The sequence below is a fragment of the Nerophis ophidion genome, linkage group LG25 (assembly GCF_033978795.1).
Source record: "Nerophis ophidion isolate RoL-2023_Sa linkage group LG25, RoL_Noph_v1.0, whole genome shotgun sequence".
NCBI classification, from domain to species: domain Eukaryota; kingdom Metazoa; phylum Chordata; class Actinopteri; order Syngnathiformes; family Syngnathidae; genus Nerophis; species Nerophis ophidion.
The window spans coordinates 39,957,945-39,980,315 of NC_084635.1; positions in this window are offsets into that span (position 1 = coordinate 39,957,945).

Below are 22,371 nucleotides of genomic sequence, written 5' to 3' on the forward strand. Positions count from 1 at the left end.
TTCTGTCTCTCATTCCGTTGTACATTTTTTTTCCTTTTACGGAAGGTTTTTTGCAGAGAATAAATTATGAAAAAAACACTTAATTGAACGGTTTAAAAGAGGAGAAAACACGAAAAAAAATAAATTAAAATTTTGAAACAGTTTATCTTCAATTTCGACTCTTTAAAATTCAAAATTCAACCGAAAAAAATGAAAAGAAAAACTAGCTAATTTGAATCTTTTTGAAAAAATTAAAAAAATAATTTATGGAACATCATTAGTAATTTTTCCTGATTAAGATTAATTTTAGAATTTTGATGGCATGTTTTAAATAGGTTAAAATCAAATCTGCACTTTGTTAGAATATATAACAAATTGGACCAAGCTATATTTCTAACAAAAACAAATAATTATTTCTTCTAGATTTTCCAAAACAAAAATTTTAAAAGAAATTCAAAAGACTTTAAATTTGATTCTACAGATTTTCTAGATTTGCCAGAATAATATTTTTGAATTTTAAACATAATATGTTTGAAGAAATATTTCACAAATATTCTTCGTTGAAAAAACAGAAGCTAAAATAAAGAATTAAATTAAAACATATTTATTTATTCTTAACAATTAAAACAAAGAATACTTGAACATTGATTTAAATTGTCAGGAAAGAAGAGGAAGGAATTTAAAAGGTAAAAAGGTATATGTGTTTAAAAATCCTAAAATCATTTTTCAATCAATCAATCAATGTTTATTTATATAGCCCTAAATCACAAGTGTCAAAAAGGGCTGCACAACCACTACGACATCCTCGGAAGAACCCACACAAGGGCAAGGAGAACTCACACCCAGTGGGACATCAGTGACAATTTTTAAGGTTGTATTTTTTCTCTAAAATTGTCTTTCTGAAAGTTATAAGAAGCAAAGTCAAAAAATAAATGAATTTATTTAAACAAGTGAAGACCAAGTCTTTAAAATATTTTCTTGGATTTTCAAAGTCTATTTGAGTTTTGTCTCCCTGAGAATCAAAAATGTCAAGCAAAGCGAGACCAGCTTGCTTGTAAATAAATACAATTAAAAAAAATAGAGGCAGCTCACTGGTAAGTGCTGCTATTTGAGCTATTTTTAGAACAGGCCAGCGGGCGACTCATCTGGTCCTTATGGGCGACCTGGTCTTGGTGACACCCGATGTAAACAAACCACGGTGAGTTCAAGGACTGCCCAATTTAGTAGGACAAAACGGCACTCGCCAAATACTCGAATTAGTGAAGCATGTTTAAAATAAACAGTGTGCTTTATAACAATGAGGGAGGTTTGTGTCATGTTTGTCCTCCTGCAGAAACCATATTAAAACAAAAAAAATATTTTAATTTTTTTTTATTTTTCATACATTTTTGAAAAAGCTCCAGAGAGCAGCGGGTTGCCGACCCCTGATGTACATATAGTGATACATTTAGTTCTCGACATAACTTTTAGGCCACGCCCCCCGTGACAACACCTTTGTACATGTTGCAGTTTCAGAGCCTTGTTCCGAGGAGAAGAATACCTGTCTGACATGTCGGTGTTGTTATGTGTTGAGCAACCAGCACAGTCAGCAAGAATTGAGTTTTCTTGGCAAAAAAAAACAAAACATGGATGCTGGTGTCAGGTCATTGGCAGACTTGAGAGTCCGGGTGTGTTTTTTTCCCGGTGGGGCAAGAATGAAAGGTCAGCATGTTTGCAGGCTTTCTCATATTTCAAGGCGTCCCAGAGGAGTGACTAACCCTTCCAACCAAACCACTGTTTGGCTTTCTTCCCGCTAAATAGTGATAAACAGTCCTACCAGACAGGTCTGCTGCAAGACCAGGTCTTGACTGGGGCCCGAATTCCTGAGAAGAACTGGTCCACATTCCACAGTCCCTCCCTCTCCACACCCCTGGGACCTCCTGCTCAACACGCCAGGATGTGCTTCCTCCACAAAGCCTCGCTACTCCAAATACTTTTCAACTACAACTGAACAAGAACACAGAGGCTTTTCTTTTTTGGATGCATTCTAACTCGTAAATAAGCGCTAGCAAAAGTCAGCTAACCACCGAGACAAATGGAGTGGCTCTTTTCTGCTTAGAAAGCACCCAAAAAACATCCAAAACCCCATCAAGGTTTTATATACACGCTGTAAATATATATGTAATGTAGTGACATTTATAATATCATGTAATATATACATGATGTAAGTATATATGTCATGTAGTAACATTTATAATATCATGTAATATATACATGGTGTAAGTATATATATGTCATGTAGTAACATTCCTAATAACATGTAATATATACATGATGTAAGTATATATGTAGTATCTAGTAACATTCATAATAACATATAATATATATTTAGTATCCAGTAGCATTCATAATAACATGTAATATATATGTAATGTAGTAACATTCATAATAACATGTAATATATACATTATGTAAGTGTACTGTATATGTAAGGTAGTAACATTCATAATAACAAGTAATATATACATGATGTAAGTATATGTCATGTAGTAACATTCATAATAACATGTAATATATATGTCATGTAGTAACATTCATAATAACATGTAATATATATGTCATGTTGTAACATTCATAATAACATGTAATATATATGTCATGTAGTAACATTCATAATAACATGTAATATACTGTATGTAGTATCTAGTAACATTCATAATAACATGTAATAAATGTAGTATCTAGTAACATTTACAATATGTAATATATATGTAGTATCTATTAGCATTCATAATAAAATGCAATATATATATAATTTAGTAACATTCATAATAAGATGTGATATATATGTCATGTAGTAACATTCATAATAACATGTGATGTATGTAGTATCTAGTAACATTCATAATAACATGTAATATATGTAGTATCTAGTAGCATTCATGATAACATGTAATATATATGTCATGTAGTAACATTCATAATAATATGTGATATATATGTCATGTAGTAAAATTTACAATAACATGTAATATATGTAGTATCTAGTAACATTCATAATAACATGTAATATATATGTCATGTAGTAACATTCATATTAACATGTAATATACATGTCATGTAGTAGCATTCATAAAAAACATTTAATATATGTAGTATCTAGTAGCGTTCATAATAACACAAATACTATGAATTGATTTATGTGGATCCCGACTTAAACAAGTTGAAAAACTTATTGGGGTGTTACCATTTAGTGGTCAATTGTAGGGAATATGTACTGTACTGTGCAATCTACTCATAAAAGTATCAATCAATCAATATATGTAATGTAATAACATTCATAATAACATGTAATATATATTTCATGTAGTAACATTTATAATAACACGTAATTTATGTAGTATCTAGTAGCATTCATAATAACATGTAATATATATGTCATGAAGTAACATTCATTATAAACTCGTAATATATATGTCATGAAGTAACATTAATAACAACAGTTAATATATGTAGTATCTAGTAGCGTTCATAATAACATGTAGTATATATGTCATGTAGCAACTTTCATAATAACATGTAATATATGTAACATGTAATATATATGTCATGAAGTAAAATTCATAATAACATGTAATATATACAGTATGTCATGAAGTAACATTCATAACAACATTTAATATATGTAGTATCTAGTAGCATTCATAATAACATGTAATATATGTCATGAAGTAACATTCATAACAACATGTAATATATGTCATGAAGTAACATTCATAATAACATGTAATATATATTTCATGAAGTAGCATTCATAACAACAGTTAATATATGTAGTATCTATTAGCATTCATAATAACATGTAGTATATATGTCATGTAGCAACATTTATAATAAGATGTAATATTTACATATTTTAACCATTTTAATCCTACGGCGGTGTATTCATTTCACAGACGCATCCCAACACTTCTAATCATGGCAGACTTGATGAGAGACAACAAAGATTATACTTTGGGACAAATGATGATCCAGAAACTTCTATCTTATGGTTAATACTTGTTAATATTCAGGTCAGAATTGTTGGTGTTTTTTGGATGTTTTCACAGGACTTTATGGGCAGAATAGTGTACGCCTATCATCTGCATTGTTAGCCACCTTTTATGTGCCATATTTTACTAGTTAGAATGCATGAAAAAATAAAAATGTGTGTTCTTGTGTTGCATCAAGATTGTGCAAAGATAGACAAAATGTAAAAAGTTAACAGACGCCCTGCACTTTTAAAGATAAATTTGCCTATCGTTCACAATCTTTGAGAGACAAGAAGACAAAAGGTTTTTGTTGTTATTTTCATTCTAACGTGTAAAAATGGGCTCTTTCTTGTTGGCTAGTAGCAGCTAATTTTAGCAATTAAATTTACCTCTAAATCACTTTAAAAATGCATTCAAAAAGTGTCAACAATACTTCCTTTATGTTCTGTAGTAGGCTTATATATACTTGCAGTGTGTATATTGTACATATTACATATTGTTATGAAGGTGTCTGTTACTACATTATATATATACTTGCAGTGTAAATATTGTACATATTACATATTGTTATGAAGGTGTCTGTTACTACATGATATATATATATACTTGCAGTGTGTATATTGTACATATTACATATTGTTATGAAGGTGTCTGTTACTACATGATATATATACTTGCAGTGTGTATATTGTACATATTACATATTGCTATGAAGGTGTCTGTTACTACATGATATATATACTTGCAGTGTGTATATTGTACATATTACATATTGCTATGAAGGTGTCTGTTACTACATGATATATATACTTGCAGTGTGTATATTGTACATATTACATATTGTTATGAAGGTGTCTGTTACTACATGATATATATACTTGCAGTGTGTATATTGTACATATTACATATTGCTATGAAGGTGTCTGTTACTACATGATATATATACTTGCAGTGTGTATATTGTACATATTACATATTGTTATGAAGGTGTCTGTTACTACATGATATATATATACTTGCCGTGTGTATATTGTACATATTACATATTGTTATGAAGGTGTCTGTTACTACATGATATACATACTTGCAGTGTGTATATTGTACATATTACATATTGTTATGAAGGTGTCTGTTACTACATGATATATACACTTGCAGTGTGTATATAAAATGTTGATGGAGGGTTTTAAAGTTGTTTTAAAGACTTTAAAACTGCATCTTTCAAGATCTTCACTAACTTTCAAACACATTACTCCAAATATTTCTACATTTAAAGAAATATGAGTTGTCAACAGCTGAAATGAAGAATCCCTTCAAAAAGTGGTGACAGGTGACAGGTGACAGGTGTGCACACAGTGAGCAGGTGAAGACAAAGCAGGACAGAAGCAAAGTGTTGAATGCTGATTGCTGACTGGGGCGTCTCTTTCTGTGCAGCGCTGCACGCCATTGGCGGTTAGTCGGCCATTTATTCAGCTTCTAACCTTTCATGTCCTGGTTAAACACAGACGTGTCCCATCAAGAGAGATGTGGACATAGTTATGGTTATTAACACATTAATTACACATGAAACATTAGTCAATTAAAAACTACAATAGTTAGACTACCACAAATGTAACACACATGATCTGTACAAGTTTAGGGAGATTTGGACATAGTTGGGGGCGGGAGGGGGGTAGTTATGATTAATAACAAATTAATTACACATTAATAACATAAAACCATAAAATGTTAATGACTTAAAAAACTATAATAGTTAGACCAACAATTTTTGCAGCACAAATGTAACACAGACAAGTGGGGCTGTTTGGTGAGATTTGGACATAGTTTGGGTTTAATTAGGATTAATAACACAGTAATTACACAATAATAACATGAAACAGTTAGAGCAAGGATTGATGATATTTGGACATATTTTAAGGGGGGTGGGGCGTCTAGGTATGATTAATAACACATTAACTACACATGAATAAAGTTAAACATTAGTAACTTAAAAACGTATTATAGTGAGACCAATGATTTTTGCAGCACAAACCAGCACAAATGATTGGTACATGTTTAGGGAGATTTGGACAAAGTTGGGGGAGGGGGGGTGGTCTAGTTTTGAATATTAACACATTAATTACACGTTAATAACATTCAACCATAAAATGCAAATATCCTCAAACTTATAACACTTAGACTAAATATGTTTGTAGCACAAATGTAACACAAACAATTGAGGCTGGTTTGGGGACATTTTGATATAGTTTGATTTAGTTAGGATTAATAACACATTCATTACACAATAATAACATGAAACATTCATAACTTAAAAATGGTCACAGTTAGACTAATATTCCTGAAGCACAAACCAGAACAAATGTAACACAAATGTTTGGTACAAGTTTGGTGAGATTTGGACATATTTGGGCAGGGTTGGGGTCTAGTTATGATTAAATAATAACACATTATTACACATGAATACAATTAAAGATTAGTAACTTAAAAACATATTATAGTTAGACCAAGGCTTTTTGCAGCACAAACCAGCACAAATGATTGGTACACGTTTATGGAGAATGGACAAAGTTGGGGGTTTATTTTTGAATATTATTACACGTTAATAACATACAACCATAAAATGCAAATAATCTCAAAACTATAACAATTAGACGAAAAATGTTTGCAGCACAAATGTAACACAAACAATTGAGGCTGGTTTGGGCAGATTTTGACATAGTTTGAGTTTAGTTTGGATTAATAACGCATTCATTACACAATAATAACATGAAACATTCATAACTTAAAAATTGTCAGTTAGACTAATATTTCTGAAGCACAAGCCAGAACAAATGTAACACAAATGTTTGGTACAAGTTTGGTGAGATTTGGACATATTTGTGGAGGATCGGAAGTCTAGTTATGCTTAATAACACATTAATTACACATGAATAAAAATAAACATTAGTAACTTAAAAACTTATAGTTAGACCAAGGATTTTTGCAGCACAAACCAGCACAAATGATTGGTACAAGTTTAGGGAGATTTGAACAAAGTTGTGGGTCTAGTTTTGAATATTAACACATTAATTACACGTTAATAACATACAACCATAAAATGCAAATAACCTCAAAACTATAACAATTAGACTAAATATGTTTGCAGCACAAATGTAACACAAACAATTGAGGCTGGTTTGGGGAAATTTCGATATAGTTTGATTTAGTTAGGATTAATAACACATTCATTACACAATAATAACATGAAACATTAATAACTTAAAATAATTGTCATAGTTAGACCAATATTTTTGCAGCACAAACCAGAACAAATGTAACACAAATGTTTGGTACAAGTTTGGTGAGATTTGGACATATTTGGGCAGGGTTGGGGTCTAGTTATGCTTAATAACACATTAATTACACATGAATAAAAATAAACATTAGTAACTTAAAAACTTATAGTTAGACCAAGGATTTTTGCAGAAAAAACCAGCACAAATGATTGGTACAAGTTTAGGGAGATTTGGACAAAGTTGGGGGTCTAGTTTTGAATAGTACCACATTAATTACACGTTAATAACATACAAGCATAAAATGCAAATAACCTCAAAACTATAACAATTAGACTAAATATGTTTGCAGCACAAATGTAACACAAACAATTGAGGCTGGTTTGGGGAATTTTTGATATAGTTTGATTTAGTTAGGATTAATAACACATTCATTACACAATAATAACATGAAACATTAATAACTTAAAAAATTGTCATAGTTAGACTAATATTTTTGCAGCACAAACCAGAACAAATGTAACACAAATGTTTGGTACAAGTTTGGTGAGATTTGGACATATTTGGGCAGGGTTGGGGTCTAGTTATGATTAAATAATAACACATTATTACACATGAATACAATTAAAGATTAGTAACTTGAAAACTCATTATAGTTAGACCAAGGATTTTTGCAGCACAAACCAGCACAAATGATTGGTACAAGTTTAGGGAGATTTGGACAAAGTTGGGGGTCTAGTTTTGGATAGTAACACATTAATTACACGTTAATAACATACAACCATAAAATGCAAATATCCTCAAACTTATAATACTTAGACTAAATATGTTTGCAGCACAAATGTAACACAAACAATTGAGGCTGGATTGGGGAAATTTTGATATAGTTTGATTCAGTTAGGATTAATAACACATTCATTACACAATAATAACATGAAACATTAATAACTTAAACATTGTCATAGTTGGACTAATATTTCTGAAGCACAAACCAGATCAAATGTAACAGAAATGTTTGGTACAAGTTTGGTGACATTTGGACATATTTGGGGAGGGTCGGGGTCTAGTTATGCTTAATAACACATTAATTACACATGAATAAAATCAAACATTAGTAACTTACAAACATATTATAGTTGGACCAAGGATTTTTGCAGCACAAACCAGCACAGATGATTGGTACAAGTTTAAGGAGATTTGGACAAAGTTGGGGGGAGGTCTAGTTTTGAATATTAACACATTAATTACACGTTAATAACATTCAACCATAAAATGCAAATAACCTCAAAACTATCACAATTAGACTAAATACGTTTGCAGCACAAATGTAACACAAACAATTGAGGCTGGCTTGGGAAGATTTGGACATAGTTTGGGTTCAGTTTGGATTAATAACACATTAATTACACAATAATAACATGAAACATTAATAATTTAAAAATGGTCACAGTTAGGCTAATATTTTTGCAGCACAAACCAGAACAAATGTAACACAAATGTTTGGTACAAGTTTGGTGAGATTTGGACATATTTGGGGGGGTCTAGTTGTGATTATTAACACATTATTACACATTAATAACATGAAACATTAGTAACTTAAAAACTATCATAGTTAGACCAATATTTCTGCAGCACAAACCAGCACAAATGTAAGACACATGTTTGCTACAAGTTTGGTGAGATTTGGACATAATTGGGGGTCTAGTTGTGATTATTAACACATTATTACACATTAATAACATGAAACATTAGTAACTTAAAAACGATCATAGTTAGACCAATATTTCTGCAGCACAAACCAGCACAAATGTAAAACTAAAGATTGGTAAACATTTAGGAAGATTTGGACATGGTTGGGGGAGGGGAGTCTAGTTCTGATTATTAACACATTAATTACACATTAATAACATGAAACATTATTAACTTAAAGACTATAATAGTTAGAGCAAGGATTTTTGTAGCACAAACCAGCATACATGGAACACACATGATGGGTACAAGTTTAGGGAGATGTTGACATAGTTGGGGGGGTCTAGTTATGATTATTAACACATTAATTGCATGTTAATAACATACAACCATAAAATTCTAATCTGGTCTAATTCTAATAACTAGACCAACAGTTTTTGCAACACAAATGTAACTACATCCATTGGGGCTGGTTGGGGGATATTTGGACATAGTTTGGGGGAGGGTCTAGTTGTGACTATTAACACATGAATGACACATGAATAAGATGAAACATTAGTAAGTACAAATCAGTTGAAAGATTGTGTTGGGTGTGAAGGACGTTCAAAGCAGAACACGCCATCTTTGATGCCATGTGAGTGACAAAAAGTGTTGGCTTGGAGATGAGTGCAGCTTTGCAGGAAGCTGAGAAGTTAGAAATGTGACACCAGCATGAAGCTGAGACATGTCATGATGCTTCTCTGCACGGGAGGACATTCTCCCGAGCACACACCTTCACTCACATCTACACAAGTAGCACACACCTGCAACACCACCACCCCGACTATCCTTCACTCACATCTACACAAGTAGCACACACCTTCAACACCACCGCCACCATCCTTCAGTCACATCTACACAAGTAGCACACACCTTCAACACCACCACCACCATCCTTCAGTCACATCTACACAAGTATCACACACCTTCAACACCACCACCGTGGTCCTTCAGTCACATCTACACAAGTAGCACACACCTTCAACACCACCGTCCTATAGTCACATCTACACAAGTATCACACACCTTCAACACCACCGTCCTTCAGTCACATCTACACAAGTAGCACACACCTTCAACACCACCGCCACCATCCTTCAGTCACATCTACACAAGTAGCACACACCTTCAACACCACCACCACCATCCTTCAGTCACATCTACACAAGTATCACACACCTTCAACACCACCACCGTGGTCCTTCAGTCACATCTACACAAGTAGCACACACCTTCAACACCACCGTCCTATAGTCACATCTACACAAGTATCACACACCTTCAACACCACCGTCCTTCAGTCACATCTACACAAGTAGCACACACCTTCAACACCACCGTCCTTCAGTCATATCTACACAAGTAGCACACACCTTCAACACCACCGTCCTTCAGTCATATCTACACAAGTAGCACACACCTTCAACACCACCGTCCTTCAGTCACATCTACACAAGTAGCACACACCTTCAACACCACCGTCCTTCAGTCACATCTACACAAGTATCACACATCTGCAACACCACCACCCCGTCCTTCAGTCACATCTACACAAGTAGCACAAACCTGCAACACCACCACCACCGTCCTTCAGTCACATCTACACAAGTAGCAGACACCTGCAACACCATCACCACCGTCCTTCAGTCACATCTACACAAGTAGCACACACCTTCAACACGACTGTCCTTCAGTCACATCTACACAAGTAGCACTAACCTTCAACACCACCACCACCGTCCTTCAGTCACATCTACACAAGTAGCACTAACCTTCAACACCACCACCACTGTCCTTCAGTCACATCTACACAAGTAGCACACACCTTCAACACGACTGTCCTTCAGTCACATCTACACAAGTAACACACACCTGCAACACCACCACCACCGTCCTTCAGTCACATCTACACAAGTAACACACACCTTCAACACCACCACCACCGTCCTTCAGTCACATCTACACAAGTATCACACACCTTCAACACCACCACCGTGGTCCTTCAGTCACATCTACACAAGTATCACACACCTTCACTCACATCTACACAAGTAGCACACATTCTGCAACAGTACCATAAATAAATATAAAATAACTGTCATGATCCGCTACTTGGATCGTGTCATATTCTGTTTTTGTTCCGTCTTTGAATCGTGTTTTGTTATTTGACTTCCTTAGTTCCTGGTGGCACTTCCTGTTTTGTTTCCGTTGCCATAGTCACGTATTAGTGTCACCTGCATCTTGTTTTTAACGCGCACCTGCCTTGTGATTACGTTCCTGTATTTAAGCCTGCCTTCTTTGTTCATTCTTTCTCGCACTCTAGTTTCTGTTCCATGCAACAGGTGACGTCGCTGATCCCCTGTTGTGGTAAGAGACTTTTTGTACTCGTTAGCTTCCACGCTATTCCTCTGTTTATTTCCCTAGCTCACATGCTAGCGCCTTTAGTTCTTTCTAGCTCCCATGCTAGTTCTGTTTGTTTTGTCTTTAGTGCCTTGTGCAAGTGTTTTTGTTCTTAGTCTGTTTTGTTAGCATAAATAAATCATCCTTTCTTACCTTCACGCTGCATCCTCAAGAGAACAAACCCGCACCACAATGCCAGCCAGGCGTCACAATAACATTAGAGCTTATGAGAGAAAATAAATCAAATATAAATAAACAAATAAATAAATAAATATAAAATAACATTGAGCTTATGAGAGAAAACAAATAAAATAGAAATAAATAAATATAAAATGATGTTGGTACTTATGAGAAAAAAACAAATCAAATATAAATAAATAAATATAAAATAACATTGGAGCTTATGAGAGAAACAAATCAAATATAAATAAACAAATAAATAAATAAATAAATATAAAATAACATTGGAGCTTATGAGAGAAAACAAATCAAATATAAATAAATAGATTATTAAATAAAATAAATAGATTAATAGATAAATAAAGACATAAAATAATGTTGGAGGTTATGAGAGGAAACACATCAATATAAATAAATAAATATAAAATAACATTGGAGCTTATGAGAGAAAACAAATTAAATATAACTAAATAAATACATAAATATAAAAACAACATTGGAGCTTATGAGAGAAAACAAATCAAATATAAATAAATAAATATAAAATGACGTTGGAACTTATGAGAAAAAACAAATCAAATATAAATAAATAAATAAATATAAAATAACATTGGAGCTTATGAGAGAAAACAAATCAAATATAAATACATAGATGAATAAAATAAATACATTAATAGATAAATAAAGACATATAAAATAATGTTGGAAGTTATGAGAGGAAACAAATCAAATATAAATAAATAAATAAATATAAAATAACATTGGAGCTTATGAGAGAAAACTAATTAAATATAACTAAATAAATACATAAATATAAAACAACATTGGAGCTTATGAGAGAAAACAAATCAAATATAAATAAATAAATATAAAATGACGTTGGAACTTATGAGAAAAAAACTAATCAAATATAAATAAATAGATAAATATAAAATAACATTGGAGCTTATAAGAGAAAAAATGGGAATCATAAAATGTTAATAAATTAAAAACCATAACAGTTAGAGTAAAACCTTTTGTAGCACAAATGTAACACAAACCACTAGTACAGGTTTGGGGCTGTTTGGACATAGTTTGCGTGGGAGGGAGTGTAGTTATGATTAATTACATGTTAATAACATAAAACCATAAAACACTAGTAACTTAAAAACTATGATATACTGTATATCAAAAAGTTTTGCAGCACAAACCAGCTCAGATGTAACACACACGATTGGTACAAGCTTAGGGAGATTTTGAAATAGTTGGGGAGGGGTGTCTGGTTATGATTATCAACACATTAATTACATGGTAATAACATAAAACTCTAATAACTAAAAAACTATAATAGTTGGACCAACAGTTTTTGCAGCACAACCCAGCACAAATTGAACACAAACGATTGGTGTAAGTTTACAGAGATTTGGACATAGTTGGGGGGGCTAGTTGTGATTATTAACACATTAATTACACATTAATAACATGAAACATTAGTAAATTAAAACTATAATAGTTAGACCAATTTTTTTTGCTGTACAAACCAGCAAAAACAAAATTGACATAGTTGGAGGTCTAGTTTGATTATTAACACATTAATTATACGTTAATAACATACAACCATAAAACGTTAGAAACATACAAACTATAAAAGTGAGACCAACACTGTAACACAAACAATTGGTACAAGTTGAGGGAGATTTGTACAGGGTGGGTGGGGGAGGGGCAGCCCCTTCCTGCTCTGTCACTGATAAGAAGAAAACAGACAATTTATCTTGGCACATTGAAAACACTCAAAAACTTTCAATATGTTGCAACACATTTGACCACAAGTTTTCCACACAGGACACACAGAAATATCAAGACCTGGAAGACGCACACGTCCACATCAATTTTGGTTTCAGATAGCATTTTGCTTGGTTCCATTTTTTTTTGTTAGATTTTCTAACTCTTATTAAAATCTTCTAACTTATTTTGTCCGGAGAATGTCTCGCAGGCTAATAAAAAATTAGCTGTGGGTCGCATTTTGGACGCCACTGAGCAAAGATTTTTTTCCTAGTAGCTTAGCATATACCCATGTAGCTCAGCATATACCCAGGTAGTTTAGCATATACCCAAGTAGTTTAGCATACACCCAAGTAGCTTAGCATATACCCATGTAGCTTAGCATATACCCAAGTATCTTAGCACATACCCAAGTAGCTTAGCATATACCCATGTAGCTTAGCATATACCCAAGTATCTTAGCATATACCCAGGTAGTTTAGCATATACCCAAGTAGCTTAGCATACACCCAAGTAGCTTAGCATACACCCAAGTAGCTTAGCATACACCCAAGTAGCTTAGCATATACCCATGTAGCTTAGCATATACCCAAGTAGCTTAGCATACACCCAAGTAGCTTAGCATATACCCATGTAGCTTAGCATATACCCAGGTAGTTAAGCATATACCCATGTAGCTTAGCATATACACATGTAGCTTAGCATATACCCATGTAGCTTAGCATATATCCATGTAGCTTAGCATATACACATGTAGCTTAGCATATACCCAGGTAGTTTAGCATATACCCAAGTAGCTTAGCATACACCCAAGTAGCTTAGCATATACCCATGTAGCTTAGCATATACCCAGATAGTTTAGCATATACCCATGTAGCTTAGCATATACCCAAGTAGCTTAGCATATACCCAGGTAGTTTAGCATATACCCAAGTAGCTTAGCATACACCCAAGTAGCTTAGAGTATACCCAAGTAGCTTAGCATACACCCAAGTAGCTTAGCATATACCCATGTAGCTTAGCATATACACAGGTAGTTTAGCATATACCCATGTAGCTTAGCATATACACATGTAGCTTAGCATATACACATGTAGCTTAGCATATACCCATGTAGCTTAGCATATATCCATGTAGCTTAGCATATACCCAAGTAGCTTAGCATAAACACATGTGCATTGAATTAGTTTTAGCAGCTCTAATGTAGAAAATTATACTTCTGCAACTATCCATTATTGTAACAACAAAGTAATTTATCGATTTGTTTGTCCGATTAATCGAGCAATCGTATAATACACACTTTAGGGCCTTAATGCAAACTTTAAGGGGTAAAAAAAGTTTGCAGTAACTTTTTATTTTTATTTTTGTTTTACCAACAGTGGATTAGGGCTGGAATGTTAAATCAATGAAATTGATCAATGCAAAACTTTAATTTATATTATGTTGCTTCCATTAATTATTTTAATGAGTGTAACTAATAAAAACTGAAAAAATCCAGAACCCATGGAGAGGTAACGTTGCAATTTTCAATGCTGTTGACATGCTACTAATTAGCATTAGCGATTTTACATAGCGATTTCAACAATTTGTTAATGAAAATGTCTTTGACTATTCCTTCACACAATTTTTATTAGACATAGACAAACTTTATTGTTCCACAAAGGAAATTGTAACCACACAGTAGCTCAGTTAAAAAAGATGGAAAGCGTAAGGATGGAAAGGATAATGCAGGTATAAAGTAGACTAAAACCGTACCATAGTTGTCAGAGGTAGTTTGTGATGAACCCCAAGATGCAGAAAAGGAGGCAGGCATTGAGTAAGGAAACATGATTTAATTAAAATACTAGGACAAGATCAAACAAAAAGGTACTAAGAAAAGGATAACAAACTAAAAGAGCTAGCATGGGAGCTAGAAGATAACGAGCAGGAAACAGAAGTTGTTACTTGTAGTATGAAAACAAACTGGAAGCAGGGAACAAAAAACAGTAAGCTATAAACAGCTATCAAAATATAGCTTACCGCTACGCTGCAAAGACACGACACGACACAACAGGAGCGACAATACAGAAGAGACAATAATCCAGCACTGACTGGAGGACAAAAGCAGGTAAAAATAGGAGCGGGCTGATTGACACCAGGTGTGGTCCTGGGGCCAATCAACGGCAGCTGAGGGGAAACGGCGCTCAGGGAGAAAGACAGGAAACCAACAAAATAAGAGCGCTGACAGGAAATACTACACACTCAGAGGAAAAAACTACAACACAAACAAACTGTCAAGAGCAAGCCTGACAATAGTAGCAATATAAAATATATATGTGAGTGTGAATGTTGTCTGTCTATCTGTGTTGGCCCTGCGATGAGGTGGCGACTTGTCCAGGGTGTGCCCCACCTTCCGCCCGATTGTAGCTGAGATAGGCGCCAGCGCCCCCCGCGACCCCGAAAGGGAATAAGCGGTAGAAAATGGATGGATGGATGTAATATATACATAGTAGATATATTATACAACTATCTTACACACTGAACTACAAAACACATTTTTTTCAGTGAAATAGTCAGCATCATTTTACATAAAACAAAAGAATCAGTTGACATATTTTAAACACAAAAAAAGATCTTTGCTAATAAAGAGCCAGATGAAGCTCTTCAACCTGATGATCGTCATGCGTGCACGGTGGTAGTTTTGCCGGGGGTAGTGTGACCTCCAGCCCGGGCCAGCGCTTGCTTCTATTTCATGACATCCTGCTTCTCTGACATGTTGTGTGTATGTGTGTGTGTGTGTGTGTGTGGGATGGGGGAAGGGTAGGAAGAGGAAGTGTGTGTGCGCGCGTTAGTGTGTGTGTTTGTGTTCTTGTATTCTACCCTTCTTGAGACATCAACAAGGAAAAGTAGCTTCCATATGAGGACCAATGAACAAGTTAGGACATAAATCATGGTCCCAATACAGAAAACCATTGCATCGAATAGAGAGCCGAATATTATAGTCCGTGAACATTGCTCCAAAGTCAAGATTTTTTGTTGATTTAACATGAATACGAAAATAAATGTGGGCTTCACAGTGGCAGAGGGGTTAGTGCGTCTGCCTCACAATACGAAGTTCCTGCAGTCCTGGGTTCAAATCCAGGCTCGGGATCTTCCTGTGTGGAGTTTGCATGTTCTCCCCGTGAATGCGTGGGTTCCCTCCGGGTACTCCGGCTTCCTCCCACTTCCAAAGACATGCACCTGGGGATAGGTTGATTGGCAACACTAAAATTGGCCCTAGTGTGTGAATGTGAGTGTGAATGTTGTCTGTCTATCTGTGTTGGCCCTGCGATGAGGTGGCGACTTGTCCAGGGTGTACCCCGCCTTCCGCCCGATTGTAGCTGAGATAGGCGCCAGCGCCCCCCGCGACCCCGAAAGGGAATAAGCGGTAGAAAATGGATGGACAAAAGTAAACATTGGAAGGTGGAAAGGCAGCAATATATGATAAAAGAAGACGGCAGCTAAAGAAAGACTTCCATATTCATCCCTGAAAATACCCGCCAGGTGAAAAACTTATTTTACGACCTCCGGTGCTGACATAGGACAACCCGGGTCCCATATGTGAGCGTAGGATGAACAAATACACTACGCTAAGACTATAGTGGCCATTAAAAGGCCTACTGAAAGCCACTACTAGCGACCACGCAGTCTGATAGTTTATACATCAATGATGAAGTATTAAAATTGCAACACAGTTTACTAAATTGCAATTTTAAATTTCGCGCGAAAGTATCCTGCTGAAACGTCTCGGTATGATGACGCGTGCGCGTGATGTCATGGATTGTAGAGGACATTTTGTTTCAGCATCGTTCCCAGCTATAAGTCGTCTGTTTTTATCGCATTATTCCACAGTATTCTGGACAGCTGTGTTGCTGAATCTTTTGCAATTTGTTCAATGAACAATGGAGACATCAAAGAAGAAAGCTGTAGGTGGGAAGCGGTGTATTGCGGCCACTTATAGCAACACACACATTGTTTACATTCCCAAAAGATGACGGTGAAGCTTTATATGGAACAGAGCGGTCAAGCGAACACGGTTGGATTGGACCACACACACAAAGTACAGTGTATTATGCAGCGATCATTTCGAAAGATTGTGTTTCGAAGAGGGTCCCTTGCAAAGGGCAGAGATGGGCATCGCCACCACCTGTGGACTGGTGCTGAATAAAGGTGCGGGGATGACCTTCAGGTTGTACAGGTACGGCCATATAATCTCACTAAAACACTAGTAACACAATAAGCAGATTAGGGATTTTCCAGAATTATCCTAGTAAATTTGTCTAATAACATCTGAATCGCTCCCACTGTAAAGTATTTTATTTATTTATTTATGTTCTAGTCCTTCACTCTCACTTTCCTCATCCACAAATCTTTCATCCTCGCTCAAATTAATGGGGAATCCGTCACTTTCTCGGTCTGAATCGCTCTCGCTGCTGGTGGCCATGATTGTAAACGATGTTCAGATGTGAGGAGCTCCACAACCCGTGACGTCACGCGCACATCGTCTGCTACTTCCGGTACAGGCAAGGCTTTTTTATTAGCGACCAAAAGTTGTGAACTTTATCGTGGATGTTCTCTACTAAATCCTTTCAGCAAAAATATGGCAATATGGCGAAATGATCAAGTATGACACATAGAATGGACCTGCTATCCCCGTTTAAATAAGAACATCTCATTTCAGTAGGCCTTTAACAGTTAGCTTCTACAGCTAAGTTGGCCAAAGTACGGCACATGGGCCATCTGTGGTCCGTAACTCCTTTCTCATCGGCCTTAAGCATATTACAAAAAAACAAAAAATAGTGATCTCATTTGCATCCCAAGTGGGGAAATCTATCAACATGAGGGTAGTCCCAAAAAGGAGGGATTCTTCAAATTGACTGTGTGTCGGTTTTAAAAGTACTCCCCCTCTGGTCAACATATGAAATAACAAGTTTGTGTATAAATGTGGGCTTCACGGTGGCAGAGGGGTTAGTGCGTATGCCTCACAATACGAAGGTCCTGCAGTCCTGGGTTCAAATCCAGGCTCGGGATCTTTCTGTGTGGAGTTTGCATGTTCTCCCCGTGAGTGCGTGGGTTCCCTACGGGTACTCCGGCTTCCTCCCACTTCCAAAGACATGCACCTGGGGATAGGTTGATTGGCAACACTAAATGGGCCCTAGTGTGTGAATGTGAGTGTGAATGTTGTCTGTCTATCTGTGTTGGCCCTGCGATGAGGTGGTGACTTGTCCGGGGTGTACCCCGCCGTCCGCCCGATTGTAGTTGAGATAGGCGCCAGCGTCCCCCGTGACCCCAAAAGGGAATAAGCGGTAGAAAATGGATGGATGGATGTATAAATGTGAAGTGTTCACCCTCTGGACAACATATGAAATAACAAGTGTGTGTAAGAAATTGAAATGTGCCCCCTTTGGCCAACATTAATACAAAAAAAGATATGTATATAGAGACATACTGCAATAATTTGATATAAATAATGAAAATTAAAAACCAAATACAAACCAATAATTAAAAATAATTTAAAATTAACAAAAAGCAGTTTTTCTCACAATGTGTCGACTTTTTTCTTATAAAATTGGAAACAATTTCTCATATTCTTTCTGTTTCTGTAATATTGCAATTTTTCTTGTAAAATGATTACTTTTTAATGCAAAATGGTGACATTTGTCATATAAAACTCTGGGTTTTATCACAATATTGCCAATAATTGTTGTTGTTGTAGAACAGTGACATGTTTTGAGTAAAAGTATGACTTTTGTCATCATTTTGCCAAGAAAAATTCCAACTATTATTATAACATTGCCATATAAAATTGTGACTTCTGTAAAATAAAATTACGACTCTTGTCATAAAATTGCCAAAATGTTAAGCTTTTTCTTGTAAAATTGCGACTCTTATTGAGTAAAATTCCAACTTTTATCATAATATTGCACAAATGTTCAGTTTTCCTTGTAAAATTTTGATTTTTATTGAGTAAAATTCCAACTTTTATCATAATATTGCACAAATGTTCAGTTTTTCTTGGAAAATGTTGACTTGCATTGAGTAAAATGACGACTTTTGTTATAATACTGACAAAATTCTAGGTTTTTCTTGTGAAATTGTGACCTTTTTCTTGTGAAATTCCAACTCATTTTTCACAACAAGCTTTTTTACATTTGCATAATATGTTTATATTATTTATTTTGTAAATATAAATCTTTACATGTGTAGAAAGGGTGATCCGAAAGAGGTAGGCATTTTTTGGAGGTCTCAAGAAGGTAACGAAAAAAGAATGTGTGTGTGTGTGTGTGTGTGTGTGTCTGTGTGTGTTCTTGTATTGCTATCCTTCTTGAAACAACAACAAGGAGAAGTATCTTCTATATGAGGAGGTGTGAACAAGTGATGATATAAATCCTGGTCCCAACACAGAAAATCATTGCATCTGAATGTATGATTGTGTGTGTGTGTGTGTGTGTGTGTGTGTGTGTGTGTGTGTGTGTGTGTGTGTGTGTGTGTGTGCGTGCGTGCATTTCTACCCATCTTGGGAAGAAGTGACGACATAAATCATGGTCTCGATAACGTTGCATCTAATAAACAATGTGTCATTTGCACCCCAGCAGGTGGCATCTATCAACATGAGGGTGGTCCCAAAAAGGAGGGATTTTTCTAATTGACGGTGTGTCGCTTTCAAAAGTGCTCCCCCTCTGGTCAACATATGAAATAACAAGTGTGTGTCAAAATGTGAAGTGCTCCTCCTCTGCCCAACATACGTAATAACAAGGGTGTGTAAGAAATTTAAATGCGCCCATTTTGGCTAAAATTAATTTACAATGATAAATTTGTATATAGAGTCATACTGTAACAACTTGAAGTAAATAATGAAGATTAAAAAACAATTAAAAAGAAAAAAATCAAAAAAATTAACTAAAAGCTTACCTTTTTTATATTTGCATAGTAATCTTTGTATTTGTAGAAAGACCGGGCTTTCTGCGCCGCCGCTCCCAGTCCGTGGAACGCTCTCCCTGACGAGCTGAGGACCCCACAGACTGTAGCTGCTTTTGAAAAAGGCTTAAAAACCCTTCTTTTTAAAGAAAAAGAAAAAAAAGCGTTTTTCTTTTTTTAGATATATGCATATTAGTTCGAGCTATTAGGCTGTTCCAGTTTTTATTTGTATTTCTTTTTATTATCTTTTTATTTATTTATTTATTTTAAAAGGTTTTTTTAATACACTGTAGCACTTGTTTGTGTCAGAGTTAGTTTGTGACGAACCCCAAGATGCAGAGAAGGAGGCATGCATTTTGCAGGTTAACATGATTTAATCTTTAGATACTAAAACAAGAACAAAACCAAAAGGGTACAAACAAAAAGCGCGCACGAGGCGGATAACAAACTTGGCTATGAACAAACAAACTTGGAAGCAGGGAACAAAAGGCAGTAAGCTACAAACTGCTACCAAATATAGCTTACTGCAACGCTGCATTGACATGACACGACACAACAGGTAGCAATGACACAGAAGTGACAATAATCCAGCACTGACTGGATGGGAAGACAGGTCTAAATAGGAGCGGGCTGATTGACACCAGGTGTGGCCAGGTGCCAATCAGCCACAGCTGAGGGGAAACAGCGCTCAGGGAGAAACACAGGAAACAGACAAAATAAGAGCGCTGACAGGAGTTACTACACACATAGAAGAAACAAAGACAAATGCAGAGGAAAAAACTAAAACATAACCAAACTTCACAGTGTCTTGGCTGAATGAGCAGGTATTGGACACCTCAGTCTTCTTGGACATATCTTCGCTCATCCATGCGGACTGGACACTGGTCGAGAGTTGGATGGCGGCCGAAAGTGGAGTTGGCTCTCTTGGTTGCTTTGTTGGGTCTGCTCCTGTCTCTGGCCATGCTTCCTCCATCCCAGCAGACGATGGCATGGAAAACCGCAGAGGCCAACACAGTGTATATGTTTCTTTTACTTTTTATTCACAGCTGTATGTAGACGTGGCTGCTTGTAGCAGCTCCACTGCTTTAATGTCTTTCATGTCCTTTGTTTTCTTTGATGTTTCCCTCTTACACACATGTAAGAGGGATGTGTAGTATGGCTATGAGTTGTTGTTTTTTTCCCCTCGGCCTCAGTCTGGACCCCCTCTCCAGAGGCCCAGGCTTAGACCGATTTTTTAATTGTATTTTGTTTTAATCTTTTTACCTGTTTCTCACCTTTTTTGTAAGGGGCGCCGGAAGTCGGCAGACCAATCAGCGATCCTGTTCTGTCTCCCTGTAATGTTTGTCTGATCTTGAATGGGATTGTGCTGAAAATGTTAATTTTCCTGAAGGAACTCTCCTGAAGGAATACATAAAGTACTATCTATCTATCTATCTATCTATCTATCTATCTATCTATCTATCTATCTATCTATCTATCTATCTATCTAAACCAGGGGTCTCAAACTCAATGTGCCTGGGGGCCACTGGATGCAGAGTCTGGGCGAGGCCCCAGGCCGCGACAAAAGATTTCTTAAAAATAATATTTTTAAATGTCTTTATTTTTATTTTCAACGCAAAATAAAATCCAAATATAAATGAACAAATTGAGAATTTTGAAATGTGAGGCAATGTTTACAAAGTACAAAAAAGAAGAACCATGATAAACATTCTGATTTTATTCACCCATTCATTCTCAAAGTAATCTTACTTATCTCATCGTATGGAATAAAACTTACTTCACCAATTATTTATTTATTTATTTTATTGTGATTACTTATTACTTATGGAGTATACATTGTGAATACATTGAGAACAGGAAGTGAACAAAAGTTTTAGCACTGTTATGTAAAGAAAAGGGGTAGGATTAAATACGCTCTGCTTCTTCCTACTCCTTTTCGAACATGCTGAATAGAGAAACTGGAAATTGTGATGTATCATGTTGTATGCATGCATGTTCCAAATAAACTCAAACTCAAACTCAAATTAAATAATAAAAAATACAAATAACAGTTGGATTTGGTCCAGGTTATCAGGGATTCTTATTACTGGCGGACAGGTGTCGCG